The sequence below is a fragment of the Molothrus ater genome, chromosome 9, assembly GCF_012460135.2.
Source record: "Molothrus ater isolate BHLD 08-10-18 breed brown headed cowbird chromosome 9, BPBGC_Mater_1.1, whole genome shotgun sequence".
NCBI lineage: Eukaryota > Metazoa > Chordata > Aves > Passeriformes > Icteridae > Molothrus > Molothrus ater.
The window spans coordinates 11,840,815-11,868,108 of NC_050486.2; the positions used below are offsets into that span (position 1 = coordinate 11,840,815).

Sequence of the window (27,294 nt, forward strand, 5' to 3'; positions counted from 1 at the left end):
ATGTAAAGGATTCAGCAGAAGCATGCAAAGGCCAGGGTAAGCAGGGCATCTACTGTGAGTGTCTGTGTAGGGAACACAGGTCACAAAAAACATCCCAACCTCTGGCTTTTACAGATGGTTCCTGCTGCCACCCAGGAGCAAAGGATTCAGGCTCATGGGGACTTAGGAGGAAGGAGGTAGCATGGGCATTAAGGACCCCATATCACCTGAATGGAAACCTAAGGAGTGACACCTGCTCAGAGGGAAGAAAGGATGAGCTGGTATCAAATTATCACAGTGGCTCTGGTTTTATAACACAGGTTGTACAAACTGCTATCATCCAACAACTGTCATCTTTAAATTTTTTCTATAGAGTCATAAATCTATTTTGATCACAATAATATTAATATTATATAATATTATATAAAACATATTATATACGACACCATTATATATAATAATTATAATATTTTTATAATTTTGATAATCCCTTTGCAGCATACAGTCCTTCAAATATATAGCATAACTAAGGTGTGAGATTGCCTGCACCTTGCGAAATGCAGCTGTGCTGAAACAGTAAGACAAAATTTCTATTGAAAGACAGTGAAACCAGTAGTTACAAAAAAAAAAGAAAAAGGAAGAATGCAAATGGCAGCTATTTAAGACAGTAACAGTGGGTGATATTCTATGTTGCAGCATCTTGTTAGCAGATAATTCCTCTGTCAATAGCAGTGCACAATTTATCCTACAATCAGAACTTTAGCCATCTACTTTAGATAATAATACATGATCATTTACAAATACAAAACCACTAGAACAAATGATCTTGTTTAAATGTCACCTTCCAACTCAGCTGTTCCACTCTCTGCTTTGTATTTCTAGTCTCATTTCTTTTCTTGAATAGAAAACAATATATTTTTAAATTGCATTAGGCTTAAGAGCCCAGGAGAAAGTGAGCCAAGTTTTCTTTTCCCTCAACAAGTATTGGCAGGCTTATGAACTGCGTGTCAGGTACCCAGAATAAATAAGGACAGCTCCAATTAAGTTCATAAGGTCTGATAATTCATACCCACTGAGGACCTGAATTGGATTACAAATTGCAGAGTCATTTCTGTCCTTAATTATAGTTATGCCACCTCACTGCAAAATGAATTTCTACAGGTGGAGCTTAAGGTTTGAATATTATAGAATATTTATGAAAGGTCATGATGCATGAAAAGGAGAGGATTTCACTTGGCTTTGACTTCCATCTGAACATTCACTTAGCACATAAAAGCTTGCTTTCTAATTTGTACTCTGGTAGTAGAACTTTTAGGAATCTTCTATTGAAAAAATGAGCTTCAGTACTGGAAACCAAACCCTGCATGTGTTTGAGATGTAGCAGCGGCTTTCAATTGTTTTCAAATATATCTGTAAGCAAGAATCTCAAAACAGCCTTAAGAAACTCCAAATACTATATACTTCTGTAGCCTAAAAGTCCCATAAGAAGTTCCCCAACTAATATCAAAACTGGTGGAATCTGAAAAGATGTTTTCTTGCTGGAATTGTACAGAACAATTGGAATCTTCAGGGAAAGCAAACACAGCTGCAGCATCTTGAATAAGTGCAGTGATTAAGTGTATACCACAATTATGGTAATCCATGTTCAATTTGAACTCAGACTGAAACAAGTGAATTGGAAGGCTGCTGGCATTACCAGAAATGAGTGTATTACAGGTGGAGAGGACAGAGAGCTTGCTCAAAGGGAGCCTAGCAAAGGAAAATCAAAGGAGCTCTGGGTTTCTGCTGGAAAGTTCAACATGTAGGAAGAAGACAGCTACAGGAGCTAAAACAATGTGGCAATAACAACTAATGTTTATTACCTAGGAGAAATTTAACCTGGAAAACTGAAAGGTGATTTAACTGCAGAAAATAATCTAATTTAAATGTATAATGACTTGACCTCTCTATGATACAGAACAAAAAATATTTACCAGGAGAATACCTTCTTGTGGTAATTCTAGTACATCTTTTCACATCAAATCATTCATGTATATCACTGAAAAACTAATCTTTCTAAGAGGAGGGGCAGTGTCATTCCTTTTCTTATTACAGCCACATATGGGAAGGACAAATATAAGCAACACATGAGGGAAAAAAGGTATGAAAACATCACAATTTGCATCATCTTTGGTATGAAATTTTGGCTTCCTCTCTCATCAGCTGGAATCTCACTCTTTATTCACTATTCATTCCTTTTATGAACCTAATTATGATGAGTTTAATCAGACAGAAAATGGCATACTTTGTCTCAGCTTTAAGTCACAAAATCAGGAGGTTGCTCTGAGCTGTGCTATTTGATGCTAAGCAATTGCTTTGTCCTTTTATTCTCCAAAATACTCAACCACAAGACAGAGATGCAAACATTTAGTTACAAACTGTGGGACCAAGAGATAAAAAGCACTTGCTAAGAGTAAATTATTTTAACTGCTTATGTTCTGTAAAACACATTGTTTTATTCCATTTTGGAAAGCTGCATAAAACATTATTTTCTTCTCCAAAATAAAATTCCATTCCTCTTCAGGTCTAGTAACTAGCAATAATTATTTCCGTATTAATTGGTGCACACTGCCTTTAAAATGTGCTGCCCAAATGTTTATTTTTTTATTTGTATCTGATCAGCTAAAACATCCATATGGTTTGCTTTGGAAAGATACACTGAATTTGTTTTCAAAAATAATATGGGCCACCAGATATTCACTCAGTCAATTTTCAGAAAGCTTTATGAATCAGAAACTGGCATTTCTTAAATTACTGAGTGCCTGACTTAGCACAATCTGTCATTGATTAAAAAACTAGCAAGTGCTGAAATCCCCTTGGTGTTCTTTGGAACAGGCCCAGATGGCTCCCATCTCCCTGAATAAGTTTTATTTTGTTTTCCTCCTCTCAAAAGGGAAACTTGGTAACATTGTGACAAAAAACATACTACACAGAATAACAAGTTCAGGCACTTTATGACAAACTGACACATTGTTTTAAAGGAGAATAGTACTTTCTTGGGAACTGAAGTAACTATAGGATTATAAAATGCCTGGGATGACAGCACAATATATACCCAGACAATAAGTAGGGCTGAAATCTTTGCGTCCCTCACAGTTTTCTCCCGCAGTTTTCTACAGTTATAATATCTCATACTTTCAATAACACAGATGAAAACCAGAGCTCCACAGGACAATCACTGTGCCTCCCAGCAATTTGCTAACAACAGACATGGAAAAATCTCGCAATCTTCAGCTCTATTTTAGCTTCAGGAAAATAAACTGCTATGGTAGGTATAGCTCCAGTTGTATTTCACCAATAAAAACTGCTTTTTTTAGCATTGCTTTTTTGTTGCTGCTCTTTGTGCTTCCACCTAGTTTGAATCTTCCTTACCCATTCAGTTAATCCCCTTCTCACCTGGGCCTTCCTCTCCAACCTCTTTCCTCCAATTTCCCCATCCAAATTCCCTGTGGCTCCAGCAGGTTCTGCTCTCATCCTCATTCTGGGTAGTGAGGGAAGATCTTTTGCATGGTTAAAGGGAAGGTAGAAGAGAGCTACACCTGTGTGTCATCACCACTGCAGCAGCAGTGGAGAACAAATGACAGTCCCACTTAGGGTGGGTTGGACAGGAGACTGCCCAGCAAGAGAAGGAAGTCCTGATTTTCAACTAGATTGTAAGGGAACTGGATTTCAAAGAGAGGAAAAAAATGCAGTATTTCCTTTTCATGGAAGGTGTACGGCTTGTGAATAATTCTGGCCTGAAAAGAGCAGGAATGCACAGAGTTGAATCTGATTTTCAGATCACAACATGGATTTCCTACAGTAGAACTGACTGTAAGAAAGAGCAACTATAAAACTGCATTATCTCAGATATGCAACTGTATCAGTAGCAACTAAATTAATATTACACTTGGACCAAGGTTTAAGGATTTCCTACTTGAATTGTGGTTAACTTCAGTTTGACATGATTCTAACCAACATTTAGAATTTAGAAATCAAAACAACTCAGGGCTAGTCATGCATAAGGATACTCTAGTAATTTAGTAATTTGTAAGATAAAGCTCATTTTTTTAGCTAGCAATAACTTTTCTAATGTATAATCATCTCTACTGTGATTGGTAATCTGGGACTATAGAAAATCTGAGGCATTATTATACAGTAAAGCCTGTCAGAAATTTTGAATTATCCATACCAGGACATTACTGTGTTATTCATTAACACATACTTTGATGAAATTGAGATAATATAAAATGAGAATTTTAAATGGCTTTGACAGGATTATACAAAATGTAAAACTTTTTTTAAAAAAGTAAAGGGAAAAAATTAAATTGGCATTTTAAGCAGCCATTTCAAAAGAATTTCTGCTTTCCTAAGAGATGACCAGTGAACTACCTTTTGTGGACAAGAGTCCCACTTACCAACTCAGGCCCTGTCATTTGCCCATAGTGCTGACCATAGATATTTACACATATTTTTCCAAATCCCATCACTTTTCTGTGTAGTTAGCTAAATTTCTCATCAGAAAGAACATCTGAGGCTGTGCTCTTCATTCTGCCATGGCAGGACTATGCCTGAAGACACACACAACTGACAACAAACTCACCTTAGAGGATTTTTCACTGACCTGCAAGTAATTACTTCAGTGTACACCTAAACTTGACTGTAATACTTCTTTTGTCCTCTAGACAAGTCATCAGCTGCTGCGAGTTTCGAGTTTCGGAGGTGGGTGTTGTTAGCAGAATTGTTTGCCTTTCAAACCACCACAGCCCATCTTCAAGGAGAGCTTTAAAAAGCTGATCACAGCCGCAGCTGAAGCTGAAATGCCCCTGGGCGATCTGCAGGGCTCCTCTGTCAGCAAGCCGAGTGCCAGTCCTCTGCAGAGAGACTGCCAACAAAGCCTGAGTCAACTCACGCGAGTTCAGCTGGAAGAGCTCTCTGCACACAAAGCTTATTGAGGGAATAAGAAGGCTGGAACTCCATATTTCAAAAGCAGATATATTCCATTAGGAGTTTTCCTCTGCTGTAATTTTTGAGTACACAGCACAACTGCAATTCTTCATTTCCACTTGGAAAACAAACCAAACCAACCAGAATGCAAGTATGTGCTGTTGAAATATTTTGTGGTTTAATCCATGTATTTGCCATGATTCACTGGGATACTTAAGGAATAAGGTATTTGTGAACTACTAGGAAGAAGCGTGCTAATTTGTGCCAAATACACTGCAGAACATTACTGGACACAGTATCAATACCTAAATGAAAGCTACTTTAACAAACACGAACAGAGAATAAAGACTGCTCCTTAAGATAATGAATGTTATAGAAGACTACATGGTTTCAGAAAAAAGGAAAAAAAAGATAAACCTTTACAAATAGATAGACCAACAGGAAAAAAGCAACTTACGATGGCAGTAATGGATTTCCTCTGGTCAGACACAGAAGACTGATGTATATACAGAATTGGGGGAAAATAATACTGAATACACAATAACAATTCAGTAGACAGATACCTAGAAATAAATACCTAAATATAAATACCTAAAAATAGGCAATAGAAATAAAAAATAGAAACCCCACAGTGCTTGTATTTCTAACTGAAACCTGTCTTGTGTTTAACACTGCATTTGAATTGCTATAATTATATGTATGAATATGTATATAATGAAAATGGAGTAATCAGAGGCAAGTACTTTTCCAAAATTTTATAAATAGCAAACTTATGATATATCAACAGATGTGCTGAGAGGTAGTTTGGTTTTTTTGGGTCTTTTTATGAAGTGATGCTGAAAATTTTAAAAAAAGAATTAATGTATGATTTGCAGTCTTTATTTAACACTGGTTGATTATAATGGCTGTTTGTAAAGATTTACTGGATTTAGAAATATTAATGTCCACAGTTTAATCCAAGCTCTAAAGAACTGCCCTTTATTTCTAATATAGAACATACTGCATGGAAGTGTTGTGGAACTTTTGTTAGTTTTAATTTTATGGCAATTATCTAAACCTACTGCATATCTGCACCTGGAACAGTCCTTAAGCTCACAGAGACTTGTGTTTCCTGAAACTCCTTGGCATGGTGCTATCCTTCCATTTTGGAAGGAAAGTTTTGCAGACTGTGGCATGCCAACACTTTGGGAATGTAGAAGGAGTCCTGTAGTACTAGTTGGAGTTCTGGGGCCAAGAGCTGACTCAAGGAGCCTTTGAGTCCATCCCATCAGATACGCGTTTACCTCACAACACTCGATCTTCTATTAAAGTCCCTGCAGTACTTGTTTGTATGGGAAACCAATTTTTCCTTACTCCCTTTCAAAAGTAGCCTATGGACTAGACCAAGAAAGAAGCAGTGTGAATTCTTTTGTGCTATATTCACCAAGGCACAAACCAAAATGGAATGCATTTTTGGATTCACTGTATTTAAAAAAATTCAGTTTTGCTTCATACTTAGGATATTTTATTCTACTCACAAAATCATTCTATATTTTCCAATTTATAATCTTATCCTGTAGGTACAAACGCTTACATCAATAATTGGCTTGTATGATAAAAATGTGTAATGGTGCTTTTATAGCAGCATTGTAATAGCTTTGGAATTAATGATTAACTCAAGGCCAGAGAACAGCAATTATTCAGATGGATTTATTTGGAAGGAGCAAAATCTCCCTTACAATTGCTTTAGCAAAACAATTACAAGAAAAGAAAAAAGATTAGAAAGAAGAAGGTAGCCTCAACAAGAATACTGTTTTAAAGTGCCTTACAAAGAAATCGGTATATTTATCTTACCAAAGGCTTGAGAAGGGATTTGACTACTGTGTGCAATTATCATCATCAGAGGAAAATGCAAGATATTTAGTGAAGCAGAGCTTCATATGAGTCATTTCAACAGATATTTGTAACTTTTCTAAATCTGAAGGGTTAATTAATTGACTAAATCTTCTAATAACTTCAGGCCCCTTCTTCACCTAACCTGTCCTAGTAGAGGGAACCCATCCATCTTCCCCCAAGAAAAGCTAAAATTAAGGTCTTGTCTTCCAACACAAATATTATGTTCTTTTTTCTATGAAAAGATCAGGTCACCAAATCTTAGACCCAATATTAGAATCAATAAAGTTTTATAAATATAAACAATCTCATGACTTTTTATAAATTTAGATTTTCTTTTTCCTGTCTGAAGTACCGTAGAAAACACAGTAATTGGCAACTTCAACAAAAAAAAGCACTACTGTAGTAAGTTTTAAGTTCATCTTGACAGAAATCAGTGGCAATTTGTCCACTGGACTATTCATGCATTAGCACACACATTCGTGTGTCTACATCAGCACAATGTAGTTTTGCATCCTGCGAAGGTCTTTCTCTGATGTGAGTAACACAGTGCAGAGCAGAGATGCTCCTTCACTTGCACTTCCTTTCTTTCTTGATCTCCTCATGGAATACCAGCCCCTGGTAGAACTCCTGTCCTAAACACAACTGAATGCCTAATGAATTCAGCACAAACAACTCCAAATTACATTAAACTGATTTTTCTTGCATAAATGTGATGTTAAAGCACACCATAAAGGAAAAAAATTGTGAATTCAAACTAAGAGAATTAATTCTGATTTGGAAAGACACCATATGTAAATGTTGATTACTCTTTGATTATGTTGATTTGGGAGGGGCATTCATAATGAAGGCAGTACATTTTTCACTTAATGTGTCCCACTTCTAAAGGACTGCAGTAAGACAAGTGCAATCAAAACAGCAGATTTAGTTAACTCAGTCAGGAGCTATAAGCACAACTGCTTCTGATTTCCAAACTTGCCACAGTGAATCAGAGTAAAGGCCCCATGCAGTGAACAGCAAGGCAAGGACTTCGCTAAAGCATCAAGGGCCCTCAGTCAAAAGGCTGATATTCACCAAGGTTACTGAAACACAACAGAATTTTAATTGTGACAGTACTTTAAAGCAAGTCAAGTCAAATACAGGTATGAGTTCAATTATATCAATAAGTATGAAATGGTATCACACTACAGAACAATTCACAGAACATCCAAGAGTCTTGTAGAACAATGATACGGCATTTTGAAAAATCCAGGGTTTTATTTCATCATGCCATAGATTTCTGCAAGTACTTACATTCCTTAGAAGCATGATCCTCCTTGATTTGAAGTGATGAGTTTGGTTCTAAATCACTTAGGTTCTTCTAAAAATCTCACTTTCTAGAAGAAGTTTCTCAAAAATGTTTCTCATCTTTTGGATAATTATTTCACCTAAAGAGCTCCTTTCCTTTTTCAAAAAAAGCATGTATGATTTGATAGTCATGAAGAAATTGAGAATCTAGTTCTTAAACTTCTGGCAGTTTTTAAACTCCCAAAATTGTTTTCCACTGGCATGTTTAACATCCTGTTTAACCCTAACAGAAAGTTAATTCCTTTAACAGGTCATTTGTACAGCTCCAAGTAACTCAGACAGTAATGGAAATTTCTAAATGTTTCAATACAGTCCCACTTTACTAAACTATTACACTGTTGAAAACTAGACTTGTGCAAGAAGTTTCTTCAGTTCTGTTGATTTTGCACAAAAAAGTTTAAGAGAGGTAAGTTTTACCTCTCTTCTCTGCCAAAATATACTTAGGCAGGGAATATGCCAATGGATCCCATTACTTCAACAGAAATATCCCTTGATTTGGGTCTTCATTTTACCTGACATGTAGCTGAACAGCCTTGTTATTAATCTTGTCTTAAGGTAAACACTTCGAAGCTGTTGCTACTCAGTAATGCTCATAATAAATAGCCCCTGTGGGAAACACCAGCTTATTTCATTAAAACTCCTGCCTGCTGTTAATTGCTCTCAGGAAAACATGAACAAATTAACTGTGTTTTAAAAGACAGTGGTGTAAACTTGTATTCTTGTGCGTTTGATTGCTGGGCCTAATGATTTCCTTGATAATCCTCTGCTGTTGCACTCAGTGTATGATAGTTGGCAGCACCAGCCTGTTTTAATCAATAGCAGTGATGTTACACAGGTTTCAAAAAGAAAATATGGTTTGAAAACCATAGTGTTCATCATGCCAGCCAAGATACAGTATCATTCCAGGTCATGAGCAACTAATTTTTAAGTTTTAATGAATCTTTTGTGTGAAAGAAATGATGCTCATTAGCTGGGATGATTAATGTATATTAAATGAGCAAATTAAAAACTCCAGAATACTTTTACTATGACAGTGGCAAAAATAGGATATGTGATACCTTCAAGGTGAAATCAAAGGATTTCCACAATTCAGAGAGACATGTGACTTTGTATAAATTGTAATAATATTCAGTTAGAATAGTGTAATAAAGAAAAGACCATTTAATTTAAATGTCTTCAATCAGAATGTTAGTAAATATGCTCTATGGAGTAAAAGCAGCCTCCAGTACAATTTGCCCAGGAATAGATAAGCAAAAAGAAAATTACCTTTTTCAAGAAGATTAAGTAATGCTTGCAACAAATATGTGTTAAAAAATAAAGCTATTTATTATCTTCCTCACAAAAACCTATAACATTATAAGACATTCCAGATAGTTATCTCGGCTTCCTCACAGATGCCTAAAGTCCCTTGGAAAATCTGTGGTTGGAAGCCAAAAATGAAAAGGAATCAAGTAAAGAGTAATATGGGGGATATATTTATATCACATTAAAGAAGTCATTACTCTCTCTACTAGGAAAACTGAGCTACAATTTTTACCTTTTGTATTCAGCATTGCACTCCGATTTTGGGGGAACCAACACTTCAGATTCAGCTAGGCATCTAAAAATCAGCAGTATGATTGTCATTAATTATCATTAGCTACTTGATCTCAAAAAAAGCCCCAAAAAACTTAATGGGTAACAAAGGAGAGGGAAACTAAAAATGCTGATGGTAATTAAACCCTATAGCACTGATAATGATTAATTTAATTACTCAATAATGTGTATATTTCAGATAAGAAGGCAATATAGCTGCTTTTCCCTGTTCCTTTGTCTGTGTTCATCTCAATATTCCAGAATGTATAGTAAATAATATAATTTTGGCTAAGAGTTGTGTTTTAAATAATTATATGATTTCCAGGCCCTGGATTTTCAACACACATAATCCTGCAATTAAATCTGACCATAATCAGAGAAATATTTTAATAATACATACTTAAGGTAAAATGTTGTCTCTACTCCTGAAATTTTCCAATCACCCCATTTGTAATTTTCAATCCTCTGCTCTACTATTTTTGCAGAGCAAACTGGAATTTCAGTTCTACTCTGAGCACTCCTGGTTATTCTTAGCACATGAATAAAGTAACCAATATGGCAGAGGCCCAGCAGTTGCAAATGATGGATAATCAGAATTGGTCCCTCAAGAAGAGAATGTCATTGATGATTAATTGTCTGCTCTACATATCAACAACTTTATCACACTTTTGGTAATGCGCTCAATCATGAGAATCTCTTTCTACTTTGTAGAGTGAATTCTCTCCCAATTTGACATTTATCAGAACATCAGAACATAAAGTACCACAAAGACCAAAGGACTTAGAAACAGTTTAACAGATGCTTAAATAATTCTCTGAATTTACATGTGTCATCTTGATTTAAATGACAGGATCATCTTAAATACAGCCCTGTATGCATAAGGATTTCTTGCAGAGATGCACCTGGTAATTTGAAAACTCCAGAGTCTTTGAGACACTCAGCCCTCTACTTGCTGATTTGAGGAAACCTCAGGCTTTTTGTACTAGAAGGTGAAAAAAGCAAGTGAACAAGCAAAAGCAAAACAATTCTTGGTTATATGGTTTGTTTGCAGAGCAAAAGCTTTTCTGTCTTTTAACATATAGAGAAAACAGAAGTAACTTGACTTGTGGCAGTCAAAAGAGCCCTGTAGGGAGTAGGAAAATGAAAGGAAAACTATTTGGGGTAATTTTTTTTTAAAAGGTATTTTCAGTGTTTTGTTTACTTGCTTATTTACACTTTCCCTATTTCCCTTGAAACTGCAACTTTTCAGATGCTAGGAGTACAGATTTAATAATTCATCTGAGGCATAAATTTGACATTTTAGGTCCCCACCAGAGAGTGTAGCTTCTACACAAAATTAAAATATTTATCTCAAACCACAGAAGATCTTCTTCTGCTTAAGAAGAACTCAGCTATTCAAGAGCATCTCCCACATTCACAGTGTGCATAAGCCAGCTACTCTGAGCCATCTGTAAAGATCAAATAATATTTCTAATGGAGAGATTTTGCATAAATGTTGCAAAGTCTTGGTGGACTTAGTAGCATTAGGTTAATGGTTAGAATCCATGATTTAAGGGACTTTTTCAAACTAAATGATTGCATGATCCTTTGGAAGCCACAAAAAGTGATGCCACGACTCCAGCCCATCCGTAAGTAGCTCAGATTGTAAAATGCAAAAATCTGTAATCCCTCCTCTTGGAAAACCTTTCCTCAAATACCAGGCTCCTCAATCCTACACCACCATCATATTGTCTGTGAGGAAAACCAGGGAGTTTTCTGTAATAGAATGGAAAATAGAAATACTGTGCATAAAGGCATGAAAATAGAAATACTGTGCAATCTTAGAGATCCTACAAAGACTGCACTGCACTGCCACTGCAGAAGTTCAACGCCATCACCTGACCATGCAGTGGGGTTTGCATAAGTTTTTTCCCTTGCCAATGGAAAAAGAAGTTAATTAATTCCTGAAGATGAGCTGCATCTGAAAAATCATGATAAACTCCACTCAGCAAGGGTTAAAGGAATGAATGGAAATTGGTTTTTATGTACTGCACATATTGAAGCAATGCAACCTGACAAGGAAATGCAATTCTCTGGCTTTTTCACTGAATGAGCAGGTTTAGTGTATGTTTCACAGCTGCAAGAAAATTAGATAATCTGCAGAAGAAACAAGCTTGGATCAGCCAGAAAGGACATCAAGGACAATATTCATACTGCATTTTCATGATAAACAGTCTGGAAATGTCAATGCTTTTTGTGTCAAAGAAAAACTACAAGAAATACAACATACACACAGAATTTCCAGGTCAGTGAAAAACCAAAAACTGGAAAAACACCGAAGTACATTTTAAAATTCATCAGCATGTTTGGGGTAATACGTAGCCCAAGGAGATTTTCAGGATGATTCTGTAACCATCCAATTTGGAAGGTAATTTTATTGTTTGGATTACCAGAAGGAGCAAAATGGAATTAAGTCTCCCACAGACCTTTGGAAGCTGGATTATCAGAGAACAGCTCCAGAAAGTGAGACTGCAACTAAAGGCATATGAGTATGGTCAGAAAGTCTCGGGACAGGATGTGGTGGTGGAGGTGGTGCAGAATGGTAGAGCCCTGCCCTGGGGAGCAGTGACAGGTATTCACAGAGAAGGGTTCAGCTGCTCTGGAAAATCACCATGTCTAGAGGCTTACCATGGCTGTTAACCTGTTCCAAAACAAAAATGGCTGGCATTTTGGGAAAGGTCACACAGGAGCTGGCAGGACACAATTACAGCCTTAGTACAGAGCAAACAGAAATTGTGTAGTATTTTGCAATGCCTAGGTTTTGCACTGTCTTGCATTTTCATGGTTACAGTCAAAATTAGAGGCAAAACTTGAAAATTTTCAGTCCTTTGGGATTGCATTTCAAAACTCATTGCAATAAGTGGTTATCTGGATCTAGGGTAATTTAAAGATCAGTTTGACCAGGATGGCAACCAAATCTCTTTTTTTTTTTGAATCCAGAAAAAAGGCTTAACCTGCCTTACTACCTGGACATCAACATCTTCCTTGCTAAAACCTCTCTGGAATGTAAAATTCAATAAAAATGGGCATATTACTGAAACAGATACTACTTACCATGAGCTTATAGGTTAAGGGACATAATAGAATCTACACAGTATATTTAACAGTGACTTATGGGAGGGTATTTTCCTGCCATCACTTGTTCACACCATCAATAGTTACATCACCTCTTATTGAAATGCATTTTTTTTTTCAAGTCTTTGAAAAGTTCTTGAAAGCTGGGGTTTTTTAATGTAGCATTGTAGAACATAAGGAAAATAAATTCATTTTCCTAAGACACCAAGCATATTGGAATATGTTATTAATATTACTGGATCTTTCATAAAACTTAAGAAGAAAATACAACTGTGTTATTGTACATTTGGGCACTTGAGGTAAGTTCCAAAATAATACAATTGAAGAATAATCTATTTTCTCCTATTGCCATTATTCATTCTAATATTAGTAGCAGTCTCTGTGAGCTCCGCTAGACCAGAGCCATCAGTAAGTGTTAAAACTCTTGTTACAGGTCCCTGAATGGATTGCAAGCAGAACAAACTCAAATTATATTTCAATTTTCAACTATTTGTTACAATAAATAACATTAAAAACCTCACATCGGCTTCTTACCAGGTTGAAGAAGCAGATTAAAAGAAAGATTTGATCAGACACACAAACATAAATGAATGTATTATAATCCCATATACCCTGAGCCTACAAAACAAGGTTACCTTTTTTACATTAATTACAACACTTCAACCCACACTATTCTAAATCGGAATGTTTGGTCTTCTTTATTAGAGTATGAATGACCAAAAAATTCCCCCAACAAACAAGGACAAGGAGAACAGAATTAATCTGGCCTTGAGTTTTGTAATTTAAAAAGAAAACATAGTACAACTCATATGCTCATAATTCCTAGCCTCCTGGTTTTGTCAAAGAACATCAGGCATGGAGACACTAATTTTAACTCAAGTTTCCAAAGACAGGCTGTGCAAGGCACCTACAGATGCTGCCCCATTTTCCAGGCAGTCTTAGTTTGGTCACATGAGAAATCCAAACCCATGAATGGTTTTTGCAGTCACAGGCTTTCCAGAATAGAAACCAATATTTAGTTTCCACAGGAAAGTGCTCTGAGGGGGAAGGTGGCTTTGTATTTCTACAGTAATCCACTTGTACTGAAATTTATTGAATGAACAATATTCAAAGTTACCTGACTAGCAAATTACTAGGAAAAGTCAAATATGCTAAAGTGCCCTGCAATTAAAAAAACTAAATAAATCAATTTTTAATTGACATAATAATTAGCTCAATGTATAAAGCCACACACAATGCTTTAACAATGTTTATTTAATGTTTATTCATTTTTAACTGTTACTTTAACTTTCAGTGACTGCAAAAAGCCCCAAATCCAGAATCTTCTCTACTAAAATGACTGCAAAATCCCTTTTTAAGTAGAACTTTTCACTGATTTAAATATGTTCCAGAATGGATGGAACAAAGTAAGCTCAGAATGTTTAAGAATCCTACATATAGCCTATGCCCTGCTTTTACTGAAAAGTGAGACTGATTTTTTTAAAAATCACATTAACTAAAAGTAGTTTACCCTCTGCTACTGTAGAATTCAGCTGAACTGCACTAACAAAGAAGCACACACTTACTGAGAGAAAAAGCCACAACATCCAGAGCTCAGTAAAAGCAATTTCCTACAGTTCACATGGGCATATCTGTTATCAGACTTAGCAAGCCCAAGATCCAGCTCTGATCTACCGACATTCATGGCAACTTCTCACTGCCTGCTCCTTGTAACTTGTTGGAGTACAGGACATGTTTAATGACTTCAGTTAAAAAATCAATCACTTTTTCTGATGCATGTCACACATTTGTTATCTTAAAGCCTTGATAAGTGTCATAGGAAGAGATATGCCTCCCAGAAAACTACTGAAGTCTAGGAGAAGCTGAAAGCAGAAATTAATAAGACACTGACACACACTTTAGTGGGACAGGTTAAAGTCTGGTGGGTCTCTCAGTCAAGAAATTGCTGTATTCACTAGTTTTACCTTGAAGTTTGTGATTAAAAACATTTTGGTGATATCATGCAGTCTGAAATAAAAAACAACAATTTTGCACAAGCTATAGCAGGCTAGAACTTGAAACAGTTGAAACAGCAGGTTCCAAGTCATTAAATCTCAGTTTATATTATGTTCCAGAGATTTCTAAAGTAGCAGAACGTGTGCATTACTGTGTAGGCAAAATAGGGAAGACATATGTTGAACTGACCTCTTCTCACTGCAATCTAGTCCACTATACTAACAATTGCACTAGAGGTATCTCTAAAGGTGCACAGTGAACTCCACAAGAATAAAAAGAAAGGGGAATTCATGGAGATAATATCACCTGTCTTCACAAAAGACTGTCAATGTCTTTGTGGGAAAATGTTTTGGGGGTCAAGTAATAATGACCAAAATCACTCTCTATCATAACCAAATTATTTCTGACCAGTTTTAAAGAAGAAAAGAGTCAACACCAATATTCTAATCCAACATCATTTAAATTATCTGGGAAAGCTTAAGTAAGAGAGTTTCAATACTGAGAGACTTCAAACAACATCATAAAAATGTGCAACTCTGCTGCAATTACCATAAGCATAATTAATGTAGTTTGAAACTTCTAATGTCTGCAGGTATTTGAGAAGCCAAAACAGAAAAGCAGTTTAATTTTTAATGGTTAGTATTATGTTATGCTTTTAGGGTTGACTGGGCATGCATTTAGTGCTGACATATAAAATAATTAAATTGGAACTTAAGAACAACAAGGGACTGTGACTTCCAAATGAAATGGCAGGAAAAAAATGATGGATAAGCTGGTCACACTAACACTGGAAGAATTTACACAGCTATGGTCTTGTTCTACCAAGGCCTCCATGCTGAAAATGTCAGATGTTGAAACCTCAGCAACAGCTCAGCAAGTACCAAAGAGACTGCTCAGGTGAAGAGCTCACTTCTGCAGCAAAGCCACTCAATGACGTAAAATAAAAAGACATGGCATAAAATCCCCCAGACACAGCAGTAAAGTTTGTTTGGATACAAACATCCATATCTCTTCAATTCACTTTCACCTCTTCCCTTCAAAATTTTTTTAAAACATCTATCTACTCAGTCTATCATCATTACTGTTGCTTACCATTTTTTAAAGCTGATAAGAATTTGATTGCAATGAGAATTAACTGTATTTTTCCCTAAACTTAAGGGAAAAAATATTTTCAGGAATTCCTTATTTTTCCATCTTTCTCTTCTTTTAGATGGAATAATATTTGTTTCAATTTTGCACTAACAATCTCAGCTGTGGCATTAATCAACCTGAAGAAACAGTTGGTTTTGTCAATATTGATCAGAACATCCAAGGACAATTAAGCTTTTAGGCTTACCACTTAAAGCAATTATTACTTTGTAAAGAGTCTAATGATCTATTAGTCCTCTTTGTGAACCCTGCTATCTTGTCTTCATCTGTGCTAACACTCCACATAGCCTAGTAATGCTACATAAATGTTAGCAATGTTCCACTGGTGGTTAAACAATCAAAAAGTCCTAAATGATCGAAATGATTGAACCTGTGTGTAATTTTCATGTTATAAAGGCAGTAAGGCTAGTTGTATGCTTGAAGCTGTATGGCTTCTTATTTATACCACACAGGAGATTTCACTTCTGTAAGAAATATGAGGAAAACAAATGGGCTTTTACAAAGCCTCTAATAAGATCCAAACCAAGGGATAGTTAAACAAACAGTATTTATTGGGAGTATGTGCTCAGGGGCACTGTATCATTCTAACACTGTCACTGACGTTTCCCTCATCTTTCAGAGCTGGGTATTTGGAAGCCTCCCCTCATCAGGGCTGTGCCATCTGGCACATACCTGGGCTGCAATGGCTGAGGATCACTACCTTAATTAAACACATTTTATCTGCCTCACAGGGATGCCAATAGTAATGGACAGTAGTGGCAAGGCAGATACTTGCACACACTCCCTCATGGGATCTGCAAGGCATTTGGAGAGCTTATAAATACAGGAGGTGTGGCAGAAAGTAGTATTAAGATATGCACAGCACCCATTTCTTTCAATTATCCTGATCTTAGCCTTTCTTTTTCTACCATTTGTCCTGCATCTCACAGTAGTTCTGCAGCAATAATTTACAAATCCCACCAGGACCTTGTGTATGTTGCATATTCAAGCACATTGGAACGCTTCTGTAATGACTCTGCACAGTATTCACTGCAAAAGATTGCAACCCTTTGGCAAAATTTCAGCCAAAGCTGTAAAAGAAATACAGAGCTCTACAGTGTTAGAGCTCTCAAACACAAAGTAACTGGAAAGTATTAACTATTTGAAATGGGCTGGGTATCAAATGGAAAGGTAGATTATACATAAAAAAAAAATCTTCTGAATTGTTTATAGAGTCCTTGAAAGATTTCTTTCCAGGATTTAGTACATTGGCTTGAATAGATTATGTATTATATATTTTATTATATTTAGGACAAAATACATTTACAGGAGCTAAGAAAAAGGTTAAAAGCCACTAGAAATTGATCATAGCATAAAAGCAAGGGAGAGCTAAGAAAACCTGCCCGTCTCAGTTCTGTGTCACAGCAGTGATGGGTGAGGCAGAGCCATGGGTGCTTGCCCAGATCACTGCACAGCAGGAGCTCTCTGGAGCAGCAGGAAATGCATGTGCAGCACGCCTGCTGCTTCAAATGTAGAGGTGCTGAAGGAGGAGTCTGCACACTGAAATGCTGTACACTACCAAGATGATAAGAATTAAGTGATTCAACATAAGTTATCCCATTTGGGAGGGCTGGGATAGTGGTATAAAAGAATGTTAAATAACCAGGAAGGGCAACTGAGATTTTGTGTTGTGCCACCAGATAAAAAGGAGAAAACACAAAGGCTATATTTCTACTGGAAAATAGAGTAGCTTATGGACTTATCTTTGACCTACTCTTAACATTAAATTATGTCATAATTCAAAGCAAACTATCTACATAAAACCAGCACAAAAATATCTAACCTAGTAAAAACGGAGAAAAGAAACTAATACAAGCCTTGGGATCTGCAATACCTTATTCTAAAGCCAGACAATTAAGAAGTCAGTCATCATGCTGATCATCAACTACATGATCCAAAATTAACATTTATTATTATGGTCTTCAAACACAAACATAAGCAGAGCATTTCTTTCCAAGTTACTCTTGCTCCTTCTTATTGCAAAAGTGGAAACAATTTTGCTTAAAAGAATTTGGTTTTCAAATCCTTTGGGTGTCTTTCTTTGAATTGTTTTTCTTTCTTCTTTAGCATGCCATTTTTCTTATTGAAACACAATATACAATGACTCACTAAACCATGTTCAGAGGAGGAATCCTAGGTGGGGTGAAAGAAATAAAAGTGCTGCATTGAATAAAGGGAAAAAGGAATCTGCAGCAATGACAATTATGTGAAAGTTCATAAACCATTGTCAAGATCTCCCTGCTAGCGCTCCACAAATATGACTGCCATGTCATTTAATAATATTTCAAGGTTAAGTATTTCTGCCTATTGCATTTTTATTGTCTCTCAGAATTTTAGTTCGAAGCCTGCAGCCTTCCACATTTGCAGTGAGTGTATCTGTAGAAGTACAACATACCTGCCAAAAACATAGTGATCTAATCAATTACAATTACCTCACCTAAAAAAAAATAAATTTAAAATGTGATCATTCAAACAAACCCCAAGGAAACACTTAACAGCATCCTAATGGATGAAAACCATTCTTACTGTCACGTAAAATGCAAGCACACAAATAATCATGGCCAAAATTAAAACAGTGTTCGTAAAAAACCACAGATTTGCACTGAATCCTCCCAAAGCTGGATGTGAAAGTTTTTCCCCTGGCTAGATGTTTGTAAATCTTGTCTGCCTGGCTCTTGCTATTCCCATTTCAATTTTAGAGTAGGAAATGATCATATGATCTCCACTGTAACAACTGTCAAAAAACCCTTACTAACTTGGGCAAAAAAACCCAACAAACACACCAAATCAAATGAAAACAATTCACAAAACCCCCCAGCTTCAGGCTGACCTGTGTGTTCACAGTAAGTTTAATGATGGGAAAACAGATTCACTAAATCTTTTAAACTGCAGGGACTGCTATGGCCAGCTGCCTAACGTATGGACAACTGTTTATTGAACCAAAATTGACATCTGGTCATGCAAGCACAGATACAAATTCTGATTATTTTCATAGATTTCTTCTGTACATTCTTTTTCAGTCGGTCAAACTTCTTCAAACTAAAATTTGTGTTGACGCATTTGAAGCTCAGAAACAGTAAATGATAACTAAGTGTGTGGAATTCAGAAAGCCATCTGCATGAGGGAAAATTTTTGGTTTATGCACTAACACTAGTGAAATTAAGAATCAACACTTAATATCCAATAACCACTAATTTTAGCAAGAAAAAGGTACCTTTTTTTGTTATGGATACATTTTAACACATTATGAATGTATTTTAAAGTGCCACCTGATATTTACGTATTAAAGGTCTACATATTATATCATGCACTATGTACACACACAGAGCCACTGTCATGTGTAAACATGCAGCTTTCCCCAAAATCCAAGGTACAGTTGAATTTCCAAAATATAGACACCTTTGTTATGATACAAACACTGTTAATTTATTTTGTTGTATGCATCATACCACCAGTATGATTCCACAAATATATGAGAAAAAAAGATTCATTCTAGATAGTCCTGAGGCTGCTCTCTGTTCTTAAGTTTTTCTGCTGCTCCCTTCACCTCATTTTCCTTTCCAGGGATCACTGCTAGGCAGAATATCAGCATCTTCCTTAGCTAACCCCCTCAGCTTCACCTTCTCTGACTAGCAGTGTCCCCTGAAGTCGTGGAGCCCTTTCTGAAGCCCTGGAATTTTTCATAAACTGCCTCCTGCAGGTAGTAGAAGGGCCAAACTGACCAGAATGCATATTTTGCCTATTTGCCAACCTGTATCACAACTTAAAGATTCCAAACAGATTCAGTGATGAACATGAAGACACAGACTAAAGCACTTTTTAAAATTACTATGATGAAAGTAATCTCAAGGAACGCTGAAATATTAATGTATGGCAAACCTTTTAGCTTCCCTTTTCAGTTTTCACTTTGATCTAAGCATACTTCTTTCATTAAAGAATATCCAACCCATTTTAATTTGTCATCTTAATTTTTCAATTTCTTCACTGTGGTCTGAATCAACCTACATCATCTCATCAAACAATGTGAGAGTTAGCACAATTTCCATAATATTCATTTGCTGTTTAAAATACTCGCAATATACAGGCACCAACTATTCAATTTTCTTTCTTCTTTCTGCTCTTTTCTTTCTGTTCTTGTCCTTTTCTATTTCTCCAAAACAGTTATTTTTCTTGTTTTAGCTGGACTTGAAATTGGTGTGATTTTTTTCTAGCTCCTAAATCAAAAAGCCTCCACCTCACATAAAGCAATCTAACCCATCAAGGCCCTGCTGCCCACAGCAGCTTCATCTACTGATGGCAACAAAGTTCTCAGAATAATATTCTTTAGCTAGCTATTGATGCCAAGCTAACACAAACAGCATGGATGACCTTATTTATCTCAGGCTGTACCTTTAATATTTGATGTAGTGATTGAACAATGTAAGCAAAAAAGCTTTACAGGGGCAGGGGAAATACAGGAGATACAGAGAAAATTAAAAGACAGGCAGACAAATCAAAAGGCTGTGATGAAGGGCACTTATAATTTGGTTTTTTATATTGCATAAGTACAGGGCTAGGCATAGTCCAAGGGCTCAGACCAGACTTATCTGGAATTAAGCAGCCTTTTAGTGTCCATGCAGCTGCAGCCTCCCCGACCCCCACAGCATCTCCCGTGCTGGGTGCTCCCCATCAGACAGAGTCCACGGGAGGTGGAGCTCTCCTAACTGCTCTGTCACAAGCATTGCCCTCAAAAACACTCCCTATTTTGATGCCTTTACTCCAAAGCTTTTCAAACCAGGTAAGTTCTATTCCCAAAGAAAATTGCAGGATATTTTCCCAGTAACTTCAGTGCCATCAACATCCAGCAGCTTAGAAATGCAGACCCTTCTATTACTGCCCTGTGGTGTTTCTTCTTGTAGCTACCATTCCTCAAGACATATGAATAACTACTTAAACACTAGTGGTGAGGAATAAACTCTTCTCTTGGAATCCTCTTGGCCAGTTAAGGGTGATGACACAACTCTTTACAAACCTCCCCATGTCTAAAACAACAGTCTGTACTCTTCCACAGCATTCACTAAAGCACATGTGTTTACACCATTAGTCATGGTAGACATGATTTATAAAAAGCACATATACAGGGACAATTATTTAATAATGAGAAAATTTTTATTGTGTATTTATGTCTATAATTGATAGTAAAGGCATCCAGATAAATCTTGGACAAAACCCTTGTCACTATTTTTAAGCATCTATGAAAAAAAATTGCTGGTGGGATTCTCTTTAGTATCTGTATCAGCCACAGAGACAGCTTGCTAGACTTTGGTTAATTGTTTGTATTAATTGTTTGGCTTTGTCATTTCAGAGGGAGGTGAAGCATCAATCCTGACATGCTCCTTTTAACCACTGCCATGAAACAGAACAGAAATACCCACGCTACTGGGAACTGTGTGAGGAAATGTTTATTACATATGACGAGCTCACAGTACTGTTTTAACAATGTTAGAGTGAATTTTCCTACTAAATTGAAGTGCCTTTCAGTATTAAAATGACTACTAACCACTTACAAAAAATAGACATATACCTACTTCCATTTTAGAAGAATAGCAGTTTTATAGCAATTTGTTCATTTGAGAGTTTAATAGAAATGAATAATAATTTTGCCTTTAACTCCACTTACAGAAAACCATAAAACTTGTACTTACTGACTTTGTTTCACATAAATTAATTATCTGCAGAGAATATTGATTTATCTTTATTTCAATTTCAAAAAATAACTATTGTTAATTGTTCAGAATGACCTGCAAAACAGAGCCCTTTATTAATAGTGAGGATGAAGCCAACTATGCATCATGTGATTCGACATGAATAATTACTATTAGCATGATGAAAACTGACACAGGAATCATCACACAGTTATAGTATCTCCCTCCATCTTTACTTCCTTTGTTTAATTTATTTTTTTAGCTACACTTGAGAATGAACATTTAAAAAGACAAGCCAGGTAGAGAAGGAAATGGACTAAGGTTAACAAGAGCAATTTATTTCAAGAATGGAGTGGTGGTGATTCACATGAAATAAGATATACTGCTTTACTTTATCTTGTTCCAGAAGATCAGTGCAAAGGAAGATTTCTGAAGAGGGAACAACCTACATTGTCAGAGCCTTCAGCATAAACCATGGCAATGGCTTAGGATTGCAATTGCAAATAAATTACAGTCATTAAGGCTTAGATTTTGAAATGGAAGCAAGGAATGCTTATATGATGTCTTGCAAATACTCTGAACAAACAAAAAACCCCAGCAATCTGCAGAGGTGAATATATAAAAAAGTAAAAGAGATGGATTTTGCACTCAAGTTGTTTAAAAGATTGCTCCTAAGCTCTTCTAAAACAAAGCAGTCGTGATGTAGTAGCAAATTAAGAAAACCCTTTAAGTGCTGTGGCTTGCAGGAAAATTACTGAAGAAATGGAATCCCTTTCCCACTTGAAAGAGAACTTCCTGCAGTTCTGCAGCTCAGTTGGTGTTCTAATTACACTTTGGCAAGGTCATTCACAGTCAGCGCCCAGTATGTGCTCAGTTACAGAGGGTAGCATGATTAGCTCTTCTGAGTGTGAAAATTTGTAATAATGCCAGTATTTAGATGTTTTGATCAGAACCAAAATTTAAGTTGACACCACTGCAAGATTTGCTGAATATCTCAATTTTTCTTGCAATCATAGTCAGCCAGAAAAATACTATTTAACTACTCTCTTGTGACAGCCTGTTTCTCTACTGAAGAAAAACAATAGTGTAGCATGCACTGGTTTACTTTTCACTAAAAATAAAAAAAGAACATACTTATATTAAAAAACTCCACTTCTGCAAATGGACTGGAAAAATAACTTTTAAAACTAAACTTCCTATTTTAGAGGACAAAGTATTCCAGGTCCAGATATGCTTAATGGCAACCGTGAAGTATGGATCAATAAAATATAGTAACTGTCCATCAAAAATATGAAGATAAACTTCAGAGCTGTGCAGTGAAGCATGGAAAAACCTATCTTTTCTTCTTGAATGTCACAGAGAAAAATAAGTACTTCAGAATAGTAGAACAAATGGTTGAGGTTATGTAAGAGACTGACAAAACCAAAATTGAATTGTCTTGTTTATATTACTAGGAAGAGATATGAATATCCATTTAGAATTAGCTACATATTAGCATATCACATATTAGGAGTTGGTGAATGTACAAAGATTACTACAGAAAAAAAAAAGAAAAAAGAATAGGCTTCAAAACATGCCCACACTGATTTTTTTATAAAACACAGGAACACTTCAAGCAGTTCAATTTCAAATGGATCATGGGAAGGATTAGTTAGAAAAAGCTGGCCTTTAATCCTGTATGTTTCTTAAGAGTTGATTAAGGGGAAAAAAACAACAAACACCAACACCCCACTGCACCCATCTTTCCCTCCCAATCCAAACCTTGTCCAACAATCTGTTTATTCTCAAGCAACCACTTACCACGTCTCTGCTGAGATATATTAGGGTAGAGATGAGTGGCATAAGCCATGTATTAACACCCTTTCTCCTCATAAAGCAGAATAAAAGCTTGGCTTATATCCTCAAAGTTTACAAGTGGGAGGGAAGAAAGAGCTCGGTTTCCACTAAACTGAGTTGTTACTGAAATGTCCCACATTCCCAAAACCTAAACAATTAATATAGAGTCCCATTCAACCAACTTTCTAGTCCTGACCAAATTTAACATACAGCTAAGGCTAAAACCATAACTTCAACTCAGAGCATTTTCTCTTTTTTAGCAGTAAGGGGAATTAAATTATAAAGTACAGTCAGCCTCAATTCCACAGAGCAGAGCTGATGGACTGTCTCAGCTTTCCTGGTGACTGCTGGCCACCTGTAACCAAAATGGGGTCAATGCCACAGGAGAGCAGGCCCCTCCTCTGAAATACCTGAAATTCTTTTTCCTAATAGTTTCTTTTTCCCTTGACTTTAATCTGTGATGATAAAAATACAACAGAGCTCTGCAGCATTAATTGCATTTCAGCACAGCTTTTAAACCCTTCAGAGATCGGTACATTTCTAGCTGTTGATGTAGCAGGCACAGCACCTGCTGAAATTCTAATAGTAACTGTCATATTTTATCAGGCAGGCATAAAAGAACAGCAGGGGACTCAAAGAGGAGAGTAACAAAAAGCTCAAAAATACAACAAAATTGTTGCACCTTTTTTAAATGATGTTTACTTAATAAGGACTCTTGTTCTTCTACTGAGTATTTAAACAATGGCATTTGAAGAGCCTAGTAATGTGAGCCATGAATTGGAAACTGAAAAACAATTATCTCTGACCTACACATCTACTGTCTTGTGAGGGGTTACAGAGCAAAAGAGAAATTCCACAGGAATTCGTCCTTTGGGGGAATCCAAAGCTAGAAATGTAACCAGTTTAGAAAGATACACCAGAAAAACAGCATGCAATCTAATTCTTTAAATACACAATACCTCTACACTTTTCTACTCTGTCCTTTCCAGAAATACACATGGTGACATTCTTGTTCTGATATTTTTGCTACTCTTTATATGAAATCAAACATCAGTTAAATGGTACCTTCTACAAGAGAACCACCAAGAGAATTTAAAAATAAAACAAAAACAAATTAAAAACCCATACTCCATTGAAATATCTTCACTGGGAATTGTTTCTACTGTAAAAGAATTCTAAAAGTTCACTATAAATAACCTTCAACTCTTCTCCCTCACCCCCAAATGATCTCCCAGCCAAACACTTTATATCTCTTAAAAAATTGTGCCTTTAAAACAAGACTATTTTAACTGAAAAGAAAACAATGATGAATATTTTTAAAATACAGTAACAAAGTTTCTATGGTAGTTGTGTTGGCAACAGCACTGAAATTTCACCTGTGTGTTTTGATTTTATATTGTTTACCTCTTTTCTATGTTTACTCTCCATGAATAATCATGCTCTTTTAATGAATATTCATGAAGTATGTGGGACTGCAGTTGTAATGTAGCCAACAGGCATTTGCCATGTACTGTTAGAAGGCAGTACCAGTGAAAACCACAGATGTATTCAGCCTGGCATTTTGTTTTTAACAATGGGTAAAAGAGAGAGGAATATATCCTTAGATAAGAGTATAAGACAGAGATGCACTGATGATTGAATTCTGCTTGCATGACCTTTAGACACGTTGGTAGCCACTCAGCCTATGGACAGGAACAGCAGTCCAATAAAGTTTAAATTAACATTAGAAATTATTTGCCTAAATTTTTAGAATTACTTTACCTCAGGATTCCATTTCTTCGCCCTAAGTGGTGGGTAAATGCAGTGGAAAATATGTGTTTACAATATTTTCTGTGAGCATTCATATTATAAATCTGGTGCTAGCAGTTTTGCATCACCACTAGATGAGAGACAACCCACTTGACCAAACTAGACAATTAACCGTGAGCAACTTCAACAAATTGCCCGCAGGCAAGCAGGGAGACCGAGAGTAATATTTGCACATGTTGCTAATTTCCAAACAGCTGAGATGTTCCAATTTTCACAGGAACAAGTTTTTCACAGTTTATGTTTTTAATAAGCTAGTGGATGACTTCCTGCACATCGGATAGCATTTTCAACTCTTAGGTTGCAGTGCTATATGAAATATGAAGTATTCAGACGACTGCAAATAACTAAAATTACCCAGGTATTCTTCATTTCTTCTAATATATATTTATTTTTATGTAAAATGGGGGGAAAGAGAGAAAAACGTAATTTAAGGTCTTTTTTTGGGTCATATTTTATCCCATATTTTGTAACTTTACCAAATTTCATCCCCTCATCACCTTTTTAAAAGAAAAAAAAATACATCTTTACATGTGCTGTAGTGGACATGCAATAACAAAAATCACAGACCTAAACAATGTAGGAATAAAAATTAACTTTACCTAGTTAAAATCAAGTGTGTATTCTAAATTTCTCACTTTACCGTGCCCTAAACAAAAAATTTTCTAAGTTGATTTCTTCTCAGTCCTGGTCAGGTTTGGGCTGTTTGATTATCATAATTTAGGAGAGACTGAAAGAGACATCCTAATGAGGAATTCTGCAATGGCTGCTTGCCAAGAAATCAATCAAGTGATCTCTTTCAAAGTCTATCACTAACCTCATTAAACTAGCGAGAAATGAAGCTGTGACTTTCTCAATTCATTCCCTCGAGGCCACACTGAACTCTCAGTGAGGAGCACTGAGTGCATCCCCAGATGTGCAGTCTGGTCACTGGTCAGGACACAGATACTGTGCATCTCATATGGTCACACAGATGAAAATGGCTGCAGGGGTGCTTTAAAGACTTCCTCTATTTGCTGTAGTTTGCTTTGTAAAAATGGAGAGAACTTAAGCCAATGTCAGCTTCACCTTCCAGGCTCCCAGTCTTTATCTGGCTCCCAGTTACTGCCACAGGGATTCATCCTAATGACAAAAAAACAGCTGTTGGGAGGTGCCCTGAATCAGTACACGGAGGCAAACAGACTGGCGGGAGTCTGTGCTTAAAGCACAGGTGTTTTGGAAGATAAGAAAGCCCAAAGGAAGTGATAAGAAGGAAGGTGATGCATGTAGCCCATTGCAGCTGTGTTCTGTTCACCTGGCTTCTGCAAGCAGGCTCATAGAAGCTTGCTACTCCCTCTCCCCTCTCTCAGAGCTTGAGCCATTCCCTGATCCCCACCTGTTCTGTCCCACATGACCACATGGATATGACTTCACTTTAAAGTGTCCCTCACGGTGCCACACTTCCAATAGCAATAATAGAATTTATTTTCTAATAACAGCATTAAACTTATAAACTAGAGATGGAATCGTAAAAAAAATTGGTCTATACCAACACAATTCCAAAGACCAACTTTCCTGAACTGTATAAAACCGAATGCCTGCTGTAATTATTGCAGCTCTCCAAACTAAGAGGTTTTTTTAGTACATATGTTATAAAATATTTGTCCACTCACCAGCTCTTAATCTTGTGAAAAAGTTCCTTAGCCTCTAGAGTCTTAATAAATTCCAAGCCAGTGAGATTTGATTAAAGACTTTCTAGCATGAAAAAGGTCTCTTTTCTTGTAATTATTACATTCATTCAATATGACATCCACTCATATGCTGCAGTCCAGCATAAGACTTAAGTCCTGCTCAAAACATATTTAATCCCACAGGCCTCTCCTTCACATAAATCAGCTTGTTCTCCACATCTCACAGCACTAAATAATGACTGAACAATGTTATCAAGAGTTAG

The 27,294-nt window shown here is 36.3% G+C and overlaps 1 long non-coding RNA gene across 2 annotated transcripts in view; it reads right to left on the reverse strand.

The window, feature by feature from the left end:
- The window catches only part of LOC118689406 (uncharacterized), a 166,026-nt gene that overhangs the window by 67,842 nt on the left and 70,890 nt on the right, over positions 1–27,294 (reverse strand). For both annotated transcript variants that reach the window (XR_004980619.2, XR_004980618.2), the window contains exon 4: positions 4,622–4,882. This is a non-coding gene — a long non-coding RNA (uncharacterized LOC118689406). The remainder of the gene's footprint in view (positions 1–4,621; positions 4,883–27,294) is intronic.